Below are 18957 nucleotides of genomic sequence, written 5' to 3'. Positions count from 1 at the left end.
TTGTAACAACTGCTTGGTGTGATCCTAAATCGAAGATTGGCTACACATGAACACTATAAATTTAATTTCAGTATATGAATATTGCCAAGGTAAGTGAGATGGACGCATTAAGGCCCTTGAGCTAGTTTTATGATCGCTAAATCAGACTGAATATGCCATCTTCATGATAAAAACGGACACAAACATTTTTAATTTTACCATACTTTTTTTGTATAAATAAAAGTACCTAAACAAAATCTCATAAACCCAAAAGAATGGTATAGAAAAAGTTTACATGGAAAATATAAAAATGTTGTGTTTGTGATATTTTTCACATTTTCAAAATGTAACTTGATAGAAAGGTAATTAGGCTTATTTGATTATTTGCGTAGAATACTGATTACCTTGAGTAATGTTTCATGTTAGTAAAATATTTTAGCATTGGCATTCAGATGGTATTCATAGTCATTATCGAATACAAAACTTGGGGAGGGAGGGCAAATTTTACAGGATGGCACACTAGCTAAAATGGAATATCAGCTAATGATAAAAAAAATCCTCCTTTCAGAACAAATTCGATTAAATATGACAGGAAATAAAAGAAATAATATGTATATGCGCAAAGAAGTTAGATATATGATAATATCCAATTGATTGATTGTCAGGAGTAAATTGATGATTGCCATAAAGGGATTTAAAAGATATGATAAAATAGAAAGGTACACATAATAACAAAGATTCTCCTAGAGCGGACAAACGACATTTTGTTTTGCCATTTGCTGTGAAAAGAAAAGAAACAATGGAATATTTATATATCATTGGACTCGCGGACCAGTGATCTTCTTGTAATACCATATCTTTGATTTGCAACTAATATATGTGTATTTTTATGAATAACGAAATAAATTGTCATTTTATAATAGAGTGCTTGCAATTATAAAAAACATACACATTTACCTGGAATTCATAGTTGTGTCAAACTTTGGACATTTACATGATTGTGTTATGATATGCTGTTTCCACTGATATCAAATTTATTTAAACTAAGGAATTGCAATGTTCGTTCAATTATATTATTGTATCCATAACGCAGTGTTCTTAAGTGTTAAAGTTGTATTTCTGCAAATTTTCATCGCCACATAACAGCTAAGTAAAACATAGGCCAAAAGTGTGAATAATGGATGCTCTATATATGATGGTTGTATTGGCAGAATCGCATGAAAGCACCAATGATCCTATTGACAAAAACCAAGTTGTCATCACATGACCGGACATCCGCGGTACACTTGTATAAGAAAAAACATCGAAACCTCCCGAAGCGGATCACAATGGTCTCTAATATTTTCATCTAATACCAGTTACTAGATCGGAAAGCAGATTCGGATACTTCAGAAGCAATTTTTAAACGTATCGAAAGGTTCTTAAGAGAAATAGTGAGGGTTCGAGGAAAAATTGGAGATGAGTCACGTTTAAATACATTTTTGAGATTCTACAAAGCATAAGCAATCGCATATCTCAAATGAACTCCATTACATATTTCTTTCTTTTCACAGTTATTAATTATGTAACCGTTATTTTTACTACAGAGAGTGGGATTTCCAGGTTAGTCACTTTTATGGTCCCAGAAAACTGCCATTGTGGCTTCTATGCAGTTATAGATTCCTGTTATTTCCGCAGTAACCATTCTACTATACTTTACTCTTCACAGTTGGATTATCAGCTAGGTTATTTGCTATAGAGAACGCTAAAGAGGTTTGTCAGTTTTATGAACGTCACAGAAAACTGGTCAAAATACCGGTTTCGGGAATGGCCAGTAATTGATCAGTACCAGTTATACCAAGTTTTATGCATTACATAACTCTAATGTAAATAAACTGGTCTAGGATGGGGAAGCTCTTGATGATTAGAATAACGGGAACATAAATGTTAAAAACCTCGTTGATTACCCAGGTGGTGAGCATGGGAGGGGGATGGAGGCTGGGGGAGGGGAAAAGAGATGGTGAAAAAAGTTTCTCGGTAAACTAAGCAGACGCTCTAATCAGGTCAACTTGAGTGTGCCATCAGGATTTAGAATTAATGATCTATGAGTGCATGGTCGAACTGTAAGAGAATATATAACATCATTGATATCTAAACCATTCAGGATTAATAAATTCATTCCTTAAAATTAGTAAATACAAAGGCTTCTATATATGTGATAAGCATATTTTATAGCATCTAACTTTTTCGAAATTTTAATATAGACAACCCTTTCATATACAATATGATAGAGCCACATAATCAACCATGCATACCATATCATACAAACCCAGAAACAACAGAATAATTGAGTAAACAACAGAATAAATAAAAAAAAAAAAAAAAAAAAAATTTTTCAAAAAAAAAAAAAAGTATTATCCCATCACCAAACATGTTAAACATATTAGTTCACTTTCAGTTGTTTCAAAATAAGGTGATTGCAGTTTTCACAAAACTTATAAGTGCCACAATTCATCCATAGAATTTAGAAATCTCACATCAAAATATCACAAAACAATAGATCATGCATTTCCTAAAAACTTAAGGCAGTTGTAGGCAATTCCATTTTCGTTGTCTCAATCAAAACAGCTTTCTTGTGAAGTAAACAATTTCAGAATCTTGTTCCAGAAGTAATAGTACAATGTATGTTGGAGATGAAAAATGTCCCATATACATAATGTACAAGCATGCCACTGCAAAACTAATCATTCAAAATGGAGAAAGTGCTTGATTCAGTTGGCCAAGTATAATTAGACTGAGATCTAGGCGCAAATTTGCCCCACTAATTGCCATCCCCTCCCATTCCCACACATATCGACAATCTTCCAGTGGGCTTTGACCTATGTCCCAGCTGTGGCTATATGTACACAAGTACTGCGTGATGGGTAGCATTTGATGATCTTGGGTACAGAGCAGGAGATAACAAAAACGGTTTATTGTACAAGAACTGCCTTCAGAATAAAACTGGTAAAATAACTTGTGTAATATTGTGATACCAGTGCAAATTCCACTTATCTAAAAACTGCAAATTTTGATGGGAAATTTTTGCAGCAGTAAAAACAAGGTTTCCGATAAAGACTGTCTTTTAACTGTACACAAAAAAACAGGTAAGAATGGAAATGATCGACAGGTAGAGGAAACCTTGGAAATGAAAGGTAAGATGAAAGGAGACTGTGTTTTAACTAGGATTTTAACGGGAATATCAGTGGTAAATTCACTGTTATCTTTGGTAAGGGTTAAGTCACAGACCATACAACTTTACATTAAGTAAGGGAAAAAGTGAAAACTAAACTTAAGAAACATGAGGGTGTGTGAGACAAAAGTTCTTTTCCATATGGGTATAAATTGACAGAACAATATGAATGCCATGCTATTGTTCCTCGTCATTTATACAATAATGAAAATGAATTCGTGCACGCAAATCCTAATGTCTCTATTGTGAGGTAAACCCTTTGTTTAGCTTATGTATGGTGTGTGTCACGCACTCGATAAGACTTATCTGAAGAGATAAGATGGATATTGCTAAGAGAGACATCATCGTTATGTAGGTACGACTACGGTAGCATGCGTCAGACGCGAGATGAGTGTAATAAGATTCACACTATTAGAGATCGCATCATACAGGTAGCCCGCCGGGTACATACAGTGTTTAAACTCAGATCTAAAAGTGTGTGATCCTCCATAGAACTGTTATTCATCTACTAGGGGTAATGTGTACGGAAATCGAGTATAATGGCACCTTCGCACGTCCTCACACTCGCTAACACCCTGATCTCGCGTTGCGTGATGTGTCACGACCTGCCATAAGAAGGGAAATCTCCACACAATTTTTGTAATAGCTTCAGTCTTCCAGTCTCTCATAATGGTCCAGCTCGCTATAACTCCGCTCGCCGGTCGGTAATTGCTATACATACACCTTCCTATTGCACAACTTAATACCTCCTCACATTCTTGTGTCCTACCGCTGCGCTAGACCGCGCAGTGTCCCTTCTGCCAAATCATCTTCCTAACCCCCCATGATACAGAAGGCGAACCACGATGAAATGATAAGGATTACTATGCGGTAAAATCGTCATGACTGTACGATAAGGGGTCATTACTAAATGATTCTCTTTTTCATTGACAATAAGCAAAATATTTCCCATACTTGTAATCGCATAATAAATCTTTGAAACAAAATTGATTGTTTGTTTCCTCCTACAAACATAATTTCAGTTCCTGTAAGTGTTAATCAAATGCATGCATAAATGTATTCGAACATTGAAACATTTTTCACGCAAACGGTTTGTTTACTAAATTACAATCACAATTAAGTAACTGTCGTTTTAAATTTGGATTCAAAAGCTTTTTGTGTTAAAAGTTAAAAAAAAATTTGGGTACAAACATTCTATAATGCATTTAGTATTACAGTTTAGAAGTAAAAGAGGATAAGGAGATAAGCCTTGCATTCGTGTCTGTTTGTTATTTTAATAACCCGTTGGATGTACAAGTTGTTTATTTCCATTTTAGACGCTGACATGCAAGCCGGGCCGGGTGTATCCTTGTAGTCCAGCATTGGTCAAAAGTGGATATATGATTAACTGCTGGAGGAATATCTGTTTTGAAGTGTACAGCATTAATCGTCAGTGCCAGTTACCTCAGTGAGATTGTATCGAATCAACAAATGAGGACGGGAGCAACAACTGCCATAGAAATTGACAATAATAAGTACTTTGGAGATCAACAGATGTCACCCTCTCTATTGGATTAACTGAGCAGCACGAGTCATGAGATGGGGATTTCGAGGAACTGTATTCATGTCGTGCTGAAAAAATACGAATCGGTGTTGGGTGTAAAGCCGCACCAGTGGTTCTACGCATATTTGAAAACAGTAATGTATAAATAATATTTTCCGTAATTAATTTGAAACAATTATCAATTTACACACAATTATGATTAATAAGTTATTTAAAATCTCTTGGACAGGAATGTTGTGAGTTCAGGAAATCAACGCCTGTGGTAAGCGGAAAAACGGTTCATTTTTTTATAATCAGAGTTTTATTCCTGCATTAAATTAATGTATATTTACTCGTTTAATCCAGCTATAAAACATATTGCAAATGTTTTCAGTTTTTGTCATTATCAGTAAAGTTTACTTAAATTACAACGTAAAAAATTCTCTTTTAGGTCACACTGAGACGAATTCTCAAGTGATCTATTCTAATCGCCTTTTTGTGCGTCGTCGTCCGTCGTGCGTCATATGGCAATATACATTTTAGGCATTTTTAGCTCACCTGGCCCGAAGGGCCGGTGTGTTTTTGTTCATGGGCGCGGGTCCGTCGTTCGTCCGTCGTCCGTTACGTCAATAATTTCCTTTAAATCGCTACTAGTCATAGAGTTCTGCATGGTATTGTTAACCAAATTGAGTATTAGGGACACGAGAACTAGTGTATATAAAGGATTGGCTCTGACCCACCGTTGGGCAGGAGGGGCAGGCCCAATAGTGTGAAATAGAGGTAAATCACCTAATCGAATCGCTACGTTGTCGCTAGAGTTGTCTGCATGGAATTGATAACCGAATTTGGTTAAGAATACATTGGCATTATTGAGATGGGGGAATAGAATCTTGTATCTAAGATTTTGTTCTCAGTGATCCCCTCGAGGTGCAGGAGGGGCGGAGGCCCCAATATGGGAAATAGGAGGTAAATCCTATTAATCGATACCTGACCCTAGAGTTTCCGCATGGATTAGTAACCGAGATTTGGCCACAAACAGCCTTGGGGGAAGGGGAACAGAACTTCTGTATATGATTATTATGGCTCTGAATCCCCGACCGGGTGTCAGGAGGAGGCGCGGGGCCCAATAGGGAAAATAGAGATAAATTCTACAAATCGCTACTTGTCCTAGATGTTCTGCATGGGATTGTAACCAAAGTTGGCCAGAAACATCCATGGGTGAAGGGGGTATAGAACTTGTATAAATTTTGTCTCTGACCCCCGTGGGCGAGGAGGGTGGGTGTGGTCGGGTGGGCCCAATAGGTGAAATAGAGGTAAATCCTATAAATCGCTACTTGTCCTAGAGTTTTTTTCTTGCATGGATTGAAATCAAATTTGGCCAGAAACATCCTTGGGGAGAAGGGGAATTGAGTTTGTATAAATTTTGCGACTCTGACCCACCCAGGGGGGCAGGAGGGGCGGGGCCCAATAGGGAAATAGCGGTAAATCCTATAAATCGCGCTACTGGTCATATAGCAGGGCTTTATCTAGGGTCTCTCCGGGGCCGCTATTCGGCCCCATTCTCATGATATTTAGGCTTAGAATTTTCCCAACTTTATGGGTTTTATTTTTTCCCAAGACTGAAAATGGTGGCAAAAAGTCCCACGACTTTTAGACGAAATGCGATCGAACGCACCTGAAAAATTGCGTTAATCAGTATACCTTTGTCGTTTTTAATTAGGACAGAATATTTTCTATTAAATTTTATAGGTCCGGAGATCTGACCGAAGGTCAGGATGACCTTTTGTCATCGTGTTTTATCCGTCGTCGTGCGCCTGGTGCGTCGTGCGTAAGACTATTTTATACAAAAGCCTACTCCTCCTTCATCCTTTAATGGATTTCATCCATATTTGGTTTTGAAACATCATTGGGAAGGACAATCATATTTTTATATAAATGAGCCTGGTCCGAAACCCATAGGGGCTGAGGGGTGGGGCCCTAAAAGGGCAAATTTTCTTATTTTAAGCTTTAAAATCCTACTCCTCCTTCATCCTTTGGTTTGATTTCATCCATATGTGGTGTGAAACTCCATTAGGGTAGGACAATCATATTTTATATAAATGAGCCTGGTCCAACCCCTAGGGTCAGAGGGGCGGGGGCCCCAAAAGGGCAAATTTTCTTAATTTTAGCTTTAAAATCCTACTCCTCCTTTATCCTTGGGTTTATTTCATCCATATTTTGGTGTAAAATATTATTGGGGAAGGACAATTAAATTTTATATAAATGAGCCTGGTCCGACCCTTAGGGGCTGAGGGGTGGGGCCCCAAAAGGGCAAATTTTTCTTATTTTAGCTTTAAAATCCCACTCCCCTTCATCCTTGGATGATTTGCATCCATATTTAGTGTGAAACATCATTGGGGAAGGACAATAATATTTTACATATATGAGATAGGTTTGACCCCTAGGGGCTGAGGGGTGGGGCCCCAAAAGGGCAAATTTTCTCAATTTAAGCTTTAAAATCCTACTCCTCCTTCATCCTTGGATGGATTTCATTCATATTTGATGTGAAACATCATTTAGGAAGAACAATCATATTTTATATAAATGAGCCTGGTCCTACCCCTAGGGGCTGAGGGGTGGGCCCCAAAAGGGCAAATTTTCTTAATTTCAGCTTTAAAATCCTACTCCTCCTTCATCCTTGGATGGATTTCATCTATATTTGGTGTAAAATATTATTGGGGAAGGACAATTACATTCTATATAAATGAGCCTGGTCCGACCCTTAGGGGCTGAGGGCCTCTTGTTTAATTTACAGTCGCTTTTATTCCATGGGCTACTATGTGAAGTCTCAAATTGAAGTGATATTTTACTTTTAAATATTTTAAAAAACATGTTAGATAGACTACTTTTAGATTTATAAATAAAGATCTTACTACTAAAATGCCGACCAGGACACATTGCGCACAGCTTCGAGAATCCTAAAATATTCAACGAAACTGACTCATTTGTATATCATAAACTAAATTCCAAAATTTTTGACGAAAAAATTATCCAGAATACATAATTTTGTGACTCTGAAAAATGACGAAATTAGGGATCATGGCAGTACTGTACGTAATATGGCTGCCCTGCGCTTGGGGTAATCTACGAAAACAGATTTTCATTTGGTCATAATCACACATCGTAATAAAGGTGTTTCACCAAGTAAGACTTAGAAAACAGAAATAGCTTATTAAAATATCAGTATGGCATTTTTGGGAACTTAATCTGTAATTTCAAGCTGATATTTGCAATATTCTGTCAATGTTTATACGTAATGGAGACAATAATTAATGTTTTCTCGTGGCGGTCGAAAATGGAGTTTAAATAGAATAAAACATATGAATATCATATGTTAATATCTATATATTATTGTTACATATTTTTATTTACACTTTTTGAAATTAAAATAGAGCAACATTTCTCGGATTGCCATACTATGTATTACAATAAAATGTAAACAAACATCCCAAGCGGCTGTGTTCCCACCATGTTAATGTGTACAACTATACGGAGTTGTACCTTTGAGCGCCCGGATGTACCTTTGTGTGACGTCATCGCCATCTTCTCTGAAATCTCCTATTGAGACGATCGGTCAATCAAATCAGCGAAATATTTTCATAAACGGACCACGTTGACGAGTCTAATTTAAATGCATGTACACGTAAATACTATATATAGTGTCTATATGTCTTTGTTTCATTCTGTATCCGCACTCAGATGACCGCTAAGTCCCATGGGCCTCTTGTTGGATTGATCACATTAAGTTGTCGTTAAGTGGTCAATGATTAAGGATGTGGGTAGGTCGTTTAGTGGTCAATGATTAAGGATGTGGGTAGGTCGTTTAGTGGTCAATGATTAAGGATGTGGGTAGGTCGTTTAGTGGTCAATGATTAAGGATGTGGGTAGGTCGTTTAGTGGTCAGTGATTTAGAATGTGGGTAGGTCGTTTAGTGGTCAGTGATTTAGGATGTGGGTAGGTCGTTTAGTGGGTCAGTGATTTAGGATGTGGGTAGGTCGTTTAGTGGTCAGTGATTTAGGATGTGGGTAGGTCGTTTAGTGATCAGTGATTTAGGATGTGGGTAGGTCGTTTTAGTGGTCAGTGATTTAGGATGTGGGTAGGTCGTTTAGTGGTCAGTGATTTAGAATGTGGGTAGGTCGTTTAGTGGTCAGTGATTTAGGATGTGGGTAGGTCGTTTAGTGGTCAGTGATTTAGGATGTGGGTAGGTCGTTTAGTGGTCAGTGATTTAGAATGTGGGTAGGTCGTTTAGTGGTCAGTGATTTAGAATGTGGGTAGGTCGTTTAGTGGTCAATGATTAAGGATGTGGGTAGGTCGTTAAGTGGTCAATGATTAAGGATGTGGGTAGGTCGTTTAGTGGTCAATGATTAAGGATGTGGGTAGGTCGTTTAGTGGTCAGTGATTTAGAATGTGGGTAGGTCGTTTAGTGGTCAGTGATTTAGAATGTGGGTCGGTTGTTAAGTGGTCAATGATTAAGGATGTGGGTAGGTCGTTAAGTGGTCAGTGATTTAGAATGTGGGTAGGTCGTTTAGTGGTCAGTGATTTAGGATGTGGGTAGGTCGTTTAGTGATCAGTGATTTAGGATGTGGGTAGGTCGTTTAGGTTAGTTTAGTGGTCAGTGATGATTTAGGATGTGGGTAGGTTGTTAAGTGGTCAGTGATTTAAGATGTGGGTAGGTCGTTTAGTGGTCAGTGATTTAGAATGTGGGTAGGTCGTTTAGTGGTCAATGATTTAGAATGTGGGTAGGTCGTTAAGTGGTCAGTGATTTAGGATGTGGGTAGGTCGTTTAGTGGTCAGTGATTAAGAATGTGGGTAGGTCGTTTAGTAGGTCAATGATTTAGAATGTGGGTAGGTCGTTTAGTGGTCAGTGATTTAGAATGTGGGTAGGTCGTTTAGTGGTCAGTGATTTAGGATGTGGGTAGGTCGTTAAGTGGTCAGTGATTTAGAATGTGGGTAGGTCGTTAAGTGGTCAGTGATTTAGAATGTGGGTAGGTCGTTTAGTGGTCAGTGATTTAGGATGTGGGTAGGTCGTTTAGTGGTCAGTGATTTAGGATGTGGGTAGGTCGTTAAGTGGTCAGTGATTTAGGATGTGGGTAGGTCGTTAAGTGGTCAGTGATTTAGGATGTGGGTAGGTCGTTAAGTGGTCAGTGATTTAGAATGTGGGTAGGTCGTTTAGTGGTCAGTGATTTAGGAGGTGGGTAGGTTGTTAAGTGGTCAATTATTAAGAATGTGGGAAGGTCGTTTAGTGGTTAGTGATTTAGAATGTGGGTAGGTCGTTTAGTGGTCAGTGATTTAGGATGTGGGTAGGTCGTTTAGTGGTCAGTGATTTAGGATGTGGGTAGGTCGTTTAGTGGTCAGTGATTTAGGATGTGGGTAGGTCGTTTAGTGGTCAGTGATTTAGGATGTGGGTAGGTCGTTTATGTAGTGGTAAGTGATTTAGGAGTTGGGTAGGTCGTTTTTAGTGGTCAGTGATTTAGGATGTGGGTAGGTCGTTTAGTGGTCAGTGATTTAGGATGTGGGTAGGTCGTTTAGTGGTCAGTGATTTAGGATGTGGGTAGGTCGTTTAGTGGTTAGTGATTTAGAATGTGGGTAGGTATTCATTGTGACCTCATTGTTTTGTAAGTGAAACTCATGTCATTTTTTCTGAACAGTATGACATTACACTTGCAAACATATGACGTTACAATCTTTTCCTACCTGCAAGGGTAGATAACTTTGTAATATGCAAATACAAAATAGCTGTATGCTGTAAATGGTCGTAGAAGCTAACTATAAAACATGATATTTTGTTTATGTTTTAAAGCTCAGATTCTGCAGAAGCTAGCAGAAACCTTGGAGAAACCTGAGAGTTCATCTTACGATCGTCAGTCTGAAACTCCTTTACCAGAGACAGAAGAAATGGATGACGGTGAGTTTCTCTGTGTATTCTATTTTAACACGCTCCTAGCTTGGATACCTTATGCCTTGGAGTGAAGTGAATGGTTTTGATACATGGTATGGAAAACTGATTTCACTGTGAATTAATTTAATGTTTTTTTTACTTAAGATTGAATTCAAACATTTTCGCAACAGTTTATTTGTGATTTCTTGTCACCTGCAAAATACACGATAATTAATTGCAAGCGAAAATTATTTAGTTTTATCAGCTGATACTGATATGCTGAAGCACTACCCAAACCCTTGGTGGATGGTTTTTGCGCCAGGTATTTTGTGATTTCTTAATAAATACACGAAAATTAATTGCTCGCGAAAATTATTCAGTTTTAGTTTTCCTGTTTAATCAGCTGATACTGAAATGCTGAAGCCTTGGTACTCCGGCTTTCCTTTACCTCTAAACTTGACATAGAACACAAACTATGCTATGCCATTCAACTTTATTTGTTACAGTACACCAGAATAAAGAGCATTGATATTTTGATGGTGACATTCTGAATAACAGACTATAATGTTTTAGTGACAAATGTAATGTTATGTTTTGTGAAAGGTCTTGTCAGAACATTGCGATCTATAAATATGTGTATAAGAAAACCCTAAAGGCCCATTGGGCCTCTTTATTGCATGCTTATGTAAAGATATGAATTTGATAACACCATGACAGAATATTGTGAATGACACTCAGGTTCAAGTTTTTGAACTTTCAACTTTTTCTCACAACCCGTCTTTTGTTTCTGATAATATGTCACATACATTGTCAGAACCAATTTGAGTTTGTGAGGATTAGTTGTGATGTCGGAGTGGAATATCTTGAAGCTTTCCCCAGCAATCACAGTCCTCGTTAGCCATCACTCGGTTACAGTCTGTCACCTACTGGTGTTAATTGTCCTGTGTGATGTCCCAGGGGACAGAGGTGATAGCAGCTGAAAGTCAGTCTCAGGACATAGGAGATACAGAGTTGTTGCCCTTTATAAGAATCAGTCTACTATCAACCAGATGATGCTTATATAGTTCTCCTTTTTATACCCATCACCCCAGCAAGATTTAGGATGGGAGAGGGTATAAATTGACATCCATGATGTAAATGCTTCAAAAGGGCTAGATCTATTTATGTCATCTGACCCGAAGTGTCAGGATGACCTATAGTCATCGTGTTTCGTCGTCACCGTGCGCCGTTAGTCGTGCGTAAGACTATTTGTACAAAAGCCTACTCCTCCTTAACCCATGGGCGAATTACATCCATATTTGGTGTTAAACATCATTGGGGAAGGACAATCATATTTTATATAAATGAGCCTGGTCCGACGCCTAGGGGCTGAGGGGTGGGGCCCCAAAAGATCAAATTTTCTGAATTTTAGCTTTAAAATCCTATTCCTTCTTCATCCTTGGGTTGATTTCATTCATATTTGGTGTGAAACATCATTAGGGAAGGACAATCATATTTTATATAAATGAGCCTGGTCCGACCCCTAGGGGCTGAGGGGTGGGGCCCCAAAAGGGCAAATTTTCTTAATTTAAGCTTTAAAATCCTACTCCTCCTTCATCCTTGGGTTGATTTCATTCATATTTGGTGTGAAACATCATTAGGGAAGGACAATCATATTTTATATAAATGAGCCTGGTCCGACCCCTAGGGGCTGAGGGGTGGGGCCCCAAAAAGGCAAATTTTCTTTTTCTTAATTTTAGCTTTAAAATCCAACTCTTCCTTCATCCTTGGGTTGATTTCATCCATATTTGGTGTAAAACATCATTAGGGAAGGTCGATCATATTTTATATAAAGATTTTGATATTCCAAAATGGCCGCTGGCCCACTTCCTGTTTTCAGGTTTCGGACTCCGATCTCGATGAAAATTGGTCTATAGGTGTTTTAATGGATGACAAACAACATACAAACATTTTTTAAAAAGATTTTGGTATTCCAAGATGGCCACTGGGCCACTTCCTGTTTTCAGGTTTCGGTCTCCGATCTCAACGAAAATTGGTCTATAAGGGTTTTAAGGGATGGCGAACAACATGCAAACATTTTCGTAAAGATTTTTGTATTCCAAGATGGCCACTGGGCCAACTTCCTGGTTTTTTTTATTTCGGTCTTTGATTTCAATGAAAATTAGTATAAACGGGTATTAAAGGATGCTGATCAATATGATAAAAATTTTGAAAGGTTGTCGCTGGACCAACCTCCTGTTTTTAAATGTTCGTCGGCAATTCATTGACTATGAAAGTACCTCAAAAATTCGTTAAAGATGTTCATACACTGAGCAACTGCATTTTTGATTTGTTGCAGGTGGGGATGGGGAGGAGGAGGGAGAGGGTCGTTTGGGGATTATGTATTGGTGTCCGTTACAATGAGTACTTGTTTTAGCTTAAAAATCCTACTCCTCCTTAACCCTTGAGTGGATTTCATCCATATTTTGTGTAAAACATCATAAGGGAAGGACTGTCATATTTTATTTAAACAAGTTAGATCCGACCCCAGGGGACAGAGGGGCGGGGCTCAGAAGGGGGAATTTTGATGAAATTGCCTTTAAAAGTCTACTCCTCCTTAACTCTTGAGCGGATTAATGCATCCATATTTTGTGTGAAACATCACTGGGGAAGGACAATCATATTTTAATATAAACGAGTTAGGTCCGACCCTTGGGGACAGAGGGGCAGGGCTCAGAAGGGGGAACTTGAGGTGAGGACAATCATATTTTATAAATTACTGAGGTAAGACCCATGGGGATAGAATGGCGGGGGTTCAAAATGGGAGCTTTGCTGAAATTTGGCTTTAAAATATGACTCCTCCTTAATCCTTGAATGGGTAACAACCATATATGGATGAAGGGCTACCAAGTTTGTTCAACAAATGACCTTTACCTATTTCAGAAACTTACATATTCAACAAAGGAGTTCCTTGTATTGCTTATATTAATTGTTAACCACTACTTTATACTGTAACTTTGTTGTTTTATGCCCATGAGTCAGATGACCGTTAAGGCCCATGGGCCTCTTGTTTTTTTTGTTATCATTTTCAGCATATAGCTCGCTACCAAACTGTTACAATTTTCCATTTACATCACCATTTCAGATTTCTTTTATACTGTCAATTATAAGTCCATGAGTAAAAGCATTTCCTAGTTCACATACATATTACAGTAAAACAACCCACTGGGGCCTACACATAATTTCGAAACTGTTGTTGAGGGTTAACAGTCAGTCCATCTTGGATTTTGATAGCTTAAGATTAATAACCAAATATTTCTCAGGAAACACTGAAGGGATCTGTCTCAAATATAGCATTGATAGTGGCACCTCCCTTGGGTCGACAGACTGAATAAAGCTTAGCTTAGATGTGTTACATATATATATTTACTCATAAAGTTAATATTAAAGAAATAGTTTATGCCATCAAGTTTATTACCTATATTTAAAGCTCGTACACCTGGTTCCAAGGACCAGTGAGCTTATGCGATACAATGTACCATGTGCGTCCGTCGTCCGCATCCGTCAACAATTAAATTTCTTCTTCATTAACCACAGGTCGGAATTTAAGATAAAAAAAATAATTTAGCATCATACTTATGGGCAGGTGATGACAAAATTTAACAAATGGTCGTGCATACCGACCGACGAAGGACGCGCATGATATCGCATATAATGCACACCTTTTGTCCTTGGACCAAGTTAGCTAATGCGATAACTCATAGCGTCCTTCAGCCATCGTCTGTCCCTACCCGTCAACAATCAAATATCTTCGTCATCATCACAGGTCGCAATTTATGTGGTTTCGGATACAAAATTGTACAAATGGTGGGCGCTGATCTTCTGGGGGCTTGAAGGGCGGTCCAAAAAGGTACGAATTTTTGAATAGTTTACATATAAAACCCGGTATTTCATTTTTCTCCTAAACTAAACAATAAATCACACTTTCTATTAGCATTGGTAGCATTCCCGGACACATGAGGAGCAGAGACCAAAAGTGGTCAGTTTGGCTATATACTATAGACAAATTATTTAAAACCCATAAAGAAAAAACTTATTATGTCTTTTTGTTTAATTATGGGTCCCGTGGTAGCGGAACAGAAATCTATGTCCGTCAGAGCAGGATACCATGGAAACCGAACAGAAATCTGTGTCAGCCAGGCAGGATACATGGAAACTGAACAGAAGTCTATATCAGCCAAGGCAGGATACCATGCAAACCGAACAGAAATCTATGTCAGTCAGGCAGGAAAACCAGGAAACCGAACAGAAATCAATGTCAGCACATGGCATGGATACCATGGAAAACCGAACAGAAATCTATGTCAGCCAGACTGGATACTACTGGAAACCGAACAGAAAAACTATGTACGCAGGCAGGATACCAAGGAAACCGAAACAAGAAATCTGTGAAAAGCCAGACTGGGATACAGTGGAAACCAGCAGAGAACAATGACAAAAGGTAAAAGCCAGAACTCAAATTTACCATGAGTGTAAAATTGAAACGTTAAAAAGTTTGATAAAAAAGTCCAATATACAGTTAGTTAAACTGTATAGCTGTCTGCTGTGTATTAAAAGGACTGTACATTAATATAACTTTAAGACATTGGTTCCATAGTAAAGCTTAAACTACTGAGGCCCGATGACAAATAATAATTTATCATTAAAAATACTACATATGTATTTTATCACTTAAGATGAATCCGGCTTTCCGAAAAACAACATAGCTGCCGAAGGAATTTATTAAGACAAATAAGATTTTCTGTTAGAAGGGCCAAAGGTTTGATTCCAATATACATGAAATGGTGCCATGGCCTCTGCTGGCTTGTCTTCTGTCCGGCCACCTCCATCCATCATCACAATTTTTACAAATTTTTTCCCCACCACCTTGGGATGATGGGGTGGCCAAGGGGTCAATGTGGCTGTTTGGCTGTTATGGATTTTTGAAACCAGTTGGATGACAAGGTGGCCGACAGGCAGTCTCATATTAGATTTATAGTTGAATTTTGTTTTTCTCTCAGAAAGTAGGTCCAATTGATTTCAAGTAGTAAATATTTCTCACTCTATCAAGCATACACTGTGAGGGTCCCTAGAACCATTATTGTGCATTTTGCATTTAAAGAATGATTGATTAACAGCGTGGCTGACAAGCAGTCGTTCTTGGATTTGGATAGGTAAAGTGTTACAAAGACATTTTCAAAGATTAGTACAAAGATAGAAAGGCAGCTGTCTCTTTCATTCCCTTTAGACCATAGATATTACATTTTAGGACACGGCTAGGCAATAATACTATCGACAGGCAGCCAACATGGATATTGTAATAAATGTAGTTGAAGTTTTTACGGCTTTTACTTATTAATTACGAAAAGGATTTGTCTAGAATTTCATATGTAGTCTTTCGTTGGATTAATTGTAGGATTAATAATATACCAACATGGTTGATAGTCAACCATTTTGAAATTTGACATTTGAGGTTTGTAATTGTTTGTTCTGAATCATCATGTACTGAAGCGATATTCCTCCAATACAACTTTGCAGGGCCTTCTTGGTCCTTCATTTCAGAGCAAATCCAACCACAATATGGCTGACGGTAACAATGGAAGTGTGTTTTGTTGCTATGCAGAAGTGATGTGGAGTTTTACACTTTCATATCTACATGTATTCATTATTTTATTTAATAAAGGGGCTCTAGAAAAGGAAAATCATAATCATCAGATTCTTCTTTACATTGAATGACATAGAATGTTGTGCAACTAAAATATGTTAAAATATTTTTTTTTTATTTTACAGAAATCCATCCCGACCTTAAACCAATGATAGGTGAGTCATCTCAACTAGGCAGTGTATCGTTGTAGGATGTGATATGCACTGTTAACAACATAAATTATATCCACTACCCAGACTTTTATATAGTAATAAAACAGGTTTCCTTGTAACTCAACAATAATTCTGTATAATGTATGTCAATCTGATCAACAGTGATTGGGTGGTGAAGTGGTCATTCGACTTTCACCTAGCCGGCGGGGTCTATCCCTACATGAACGTATAGATGTGTGATCGGGTGGTCATTCTGTCCCTCAATCCTCTCACTCTTACACGCCTTTCATACTTGGTCCTAGGTTTTCATTATCAATCGATAAGCAACTTTCATAGTTAATATAATCAAAACTAAAACCATGTTCGATATTCCAGGGGTTGCTATCAGTATCGGTATATCCACCCCTGGACTTTGTCAAAGAAAAACTGAAGACTCTGTGTGTTACAACAGATGCGCTGGTAGTTTGGTCCTTTAAAATGTACAAAATGTTACGTCAAAAGAATCGCGAATAACGGTACACTGTGAAGTTAGGCATTGCTCTCTCTTGCAATTTTTTTTTTCAAAGGAAATATATCACAAACTATGTAAATTGGTCAGGTCAGGTTTTTTTTCCTAGACCGTCTTCAGTTCTTTACATAGTCCCAGGGGAAGGTCATTACGACAGTGGTAATAATGATATATTATATATAAGGGAATATTGAAAATACGCATATAATAAAACAAAAGCCAACTGTTTTCTATTTTTATACAGAAACACAACTATTAACAGGATCAGAACGGGAAAAAAATGAAAAGCAATTTGTAGAAACCAAAGCCTTCCATGATGCTCAAGGACAAGCTCCGATTGAACAGAAGGTTTTAGTGATCAAGGGGAAACACTGGAGGCTGTACGGAAAAACGTCTACCGCATTCCAACCTGCTACAACTGGTTAACAGAGGAGCAGCAGTGCAGAAAAACCACTTCAGCATCATGAAATTAAGAGAAATTGGATTTACTGGCTCCAAATTCTAATCTTGTTTGTATTATTGATGACATATTCGGACAGAAAGATATTAGTAATATCAGATGAGGGAGAGTGGAACAAAAGGCTTTAAGGATGTAGAAAACACTTTTTGTTGATAAACAAAACCAGACAAATATCTTACTTATTACTATTCGAAATGAAATATTTTAATGCTTTGACAGGAACAGTCTCTTGGGACAGTTTTTACAGAAGAAAATATTGTTGAATCCTGAGCTCAGATACACGTACAAAAGATCAAAGAAGAAAAACAACAATTATTAGCAATTTAACACACCCAAAAACTTTTCATGGAATGAGAAAGAGAAATGACAAAAATTCTAGGTTGTAAATTGAATATTGGATTCCCACAATGTTGCCACCTTTTCTGCAAGTCTGTTGAACTGCAGAAAAGGAGGAGCTGACTTTTTTTGAAAACCCAATTAAATTTTTCATAGATGGAACGCCCAGGCTGTCAAAAATTACCAGAATGCGTTCTGCCATTCTGAGATTCTCTTCCTCAATAATGGGGAAATAAAAGTAAGGAATGATTTAGACCCAAATGGAGACAAAAGTAAACAAAAAATTGTTAGAACAAGCATTTAGGATTAAACTGGTTCAATGTGAAGATAGGACAAAAAGGGAGTATGAGGAGAAATTAGATTTTGTAAGAGAGAGTTTAGATAAGCTATTAGGATTTTTTGGTAAGGAAGGAGAAAGTTTGGTCTGAGGAAGTGTACAGATTTGATCATGATTCTATATATCTCACAGTAGCTCTGTTGTATGGAAAGAAAACACACCTGTCGGCTTAATCATAAAACATTGTCCAAGAAAAGCACCTCAGTTATATCTTAACAACTGCTAGAAACATCTACAGACATGGTTGTCATATCACCTGGTCATTACAATGATTTGTGGTGTGAACGTTCTTAGCTTTCTCTAGAGATATTCTTCCGAGAGTTTGGTAAGAAGTGTCCATTGTCTCTTCATGATAACCATGTGATATGGCTCTCTAGATGTGTGGAAAAGTTCCGTGTATTTATTTGTTGAGAAATATTTGACAAGTTTTTGTATTGAAGAAAAAAGGTTAATTAAACTTAATGTTTGCATATAGCTTGCTGTTCTGGAATAAAGCATCTATTGTTTGTCCTGGAATGGCACATATTGGTAGATACAATTTCGAGTGTTTTGGTATCGATGAATATACTGTTGTTGTTTTACTTGAAAATGAGATGAAAGAAGACAAATTTGTGAAAGCAGTGAGATCAGGATCATTAGAGTGTAGTTAAGTATCTACGCAGTGTCGGGAGCCGAACCATAACGAGTACCAGAATGGTGGGGATTGATTACAAGAGGTTCCGACTGGCGTATGAAGGGGAAGAGAGTACTAAGTGTATCTCTCAAGGATAATTGTTGATTAAATTGTATGATGACACATGAAACAGAAATTTGTTAAATACAGGCATCGGGAAGTACTGGATCATCAGCAGT

At 37.7% G+C, this 18957-nt stretch overlaps 1 long non-coding RNA gene across 1 annotated transcript; it reads left to right on the top strand.

The window, feature by feature from the left end:
• Window positions 1-4828: 4828 nt before the first annotated feature.
• Window positions 4829-14848, top strand: LOC138306657 (uncharacterized). Its single transcript, XR_011205888.1, has 3 exons — window positions 4829-4867; window positions 10552-10656; window positions 14741-14848. It is a non-coding gene; the product is annotated as an uncharacterized lncRNA (long non-coding RNA).
• Window positions 14849-18957: the final 4109 nt, after the last annotated feature.

This window comes from Argopecten irradians, chromosome 13 (assembly GCF_041381155.1).
Source record: "Argopecten irradians isolate NY chromosome 13, Ai_NY, whole genome shotgun sequence".
Lineage (NCBI taxonomy): Eukaryota > Metazoa > Mollusca > Bivalvia > Pectinida > Pectinidae > Argopecten > Argopecten irradians.
Note: the sequence above shows the minus strand (reverse complement) of the source record. Positions and strands in the feature narration are given on the sequence as shown.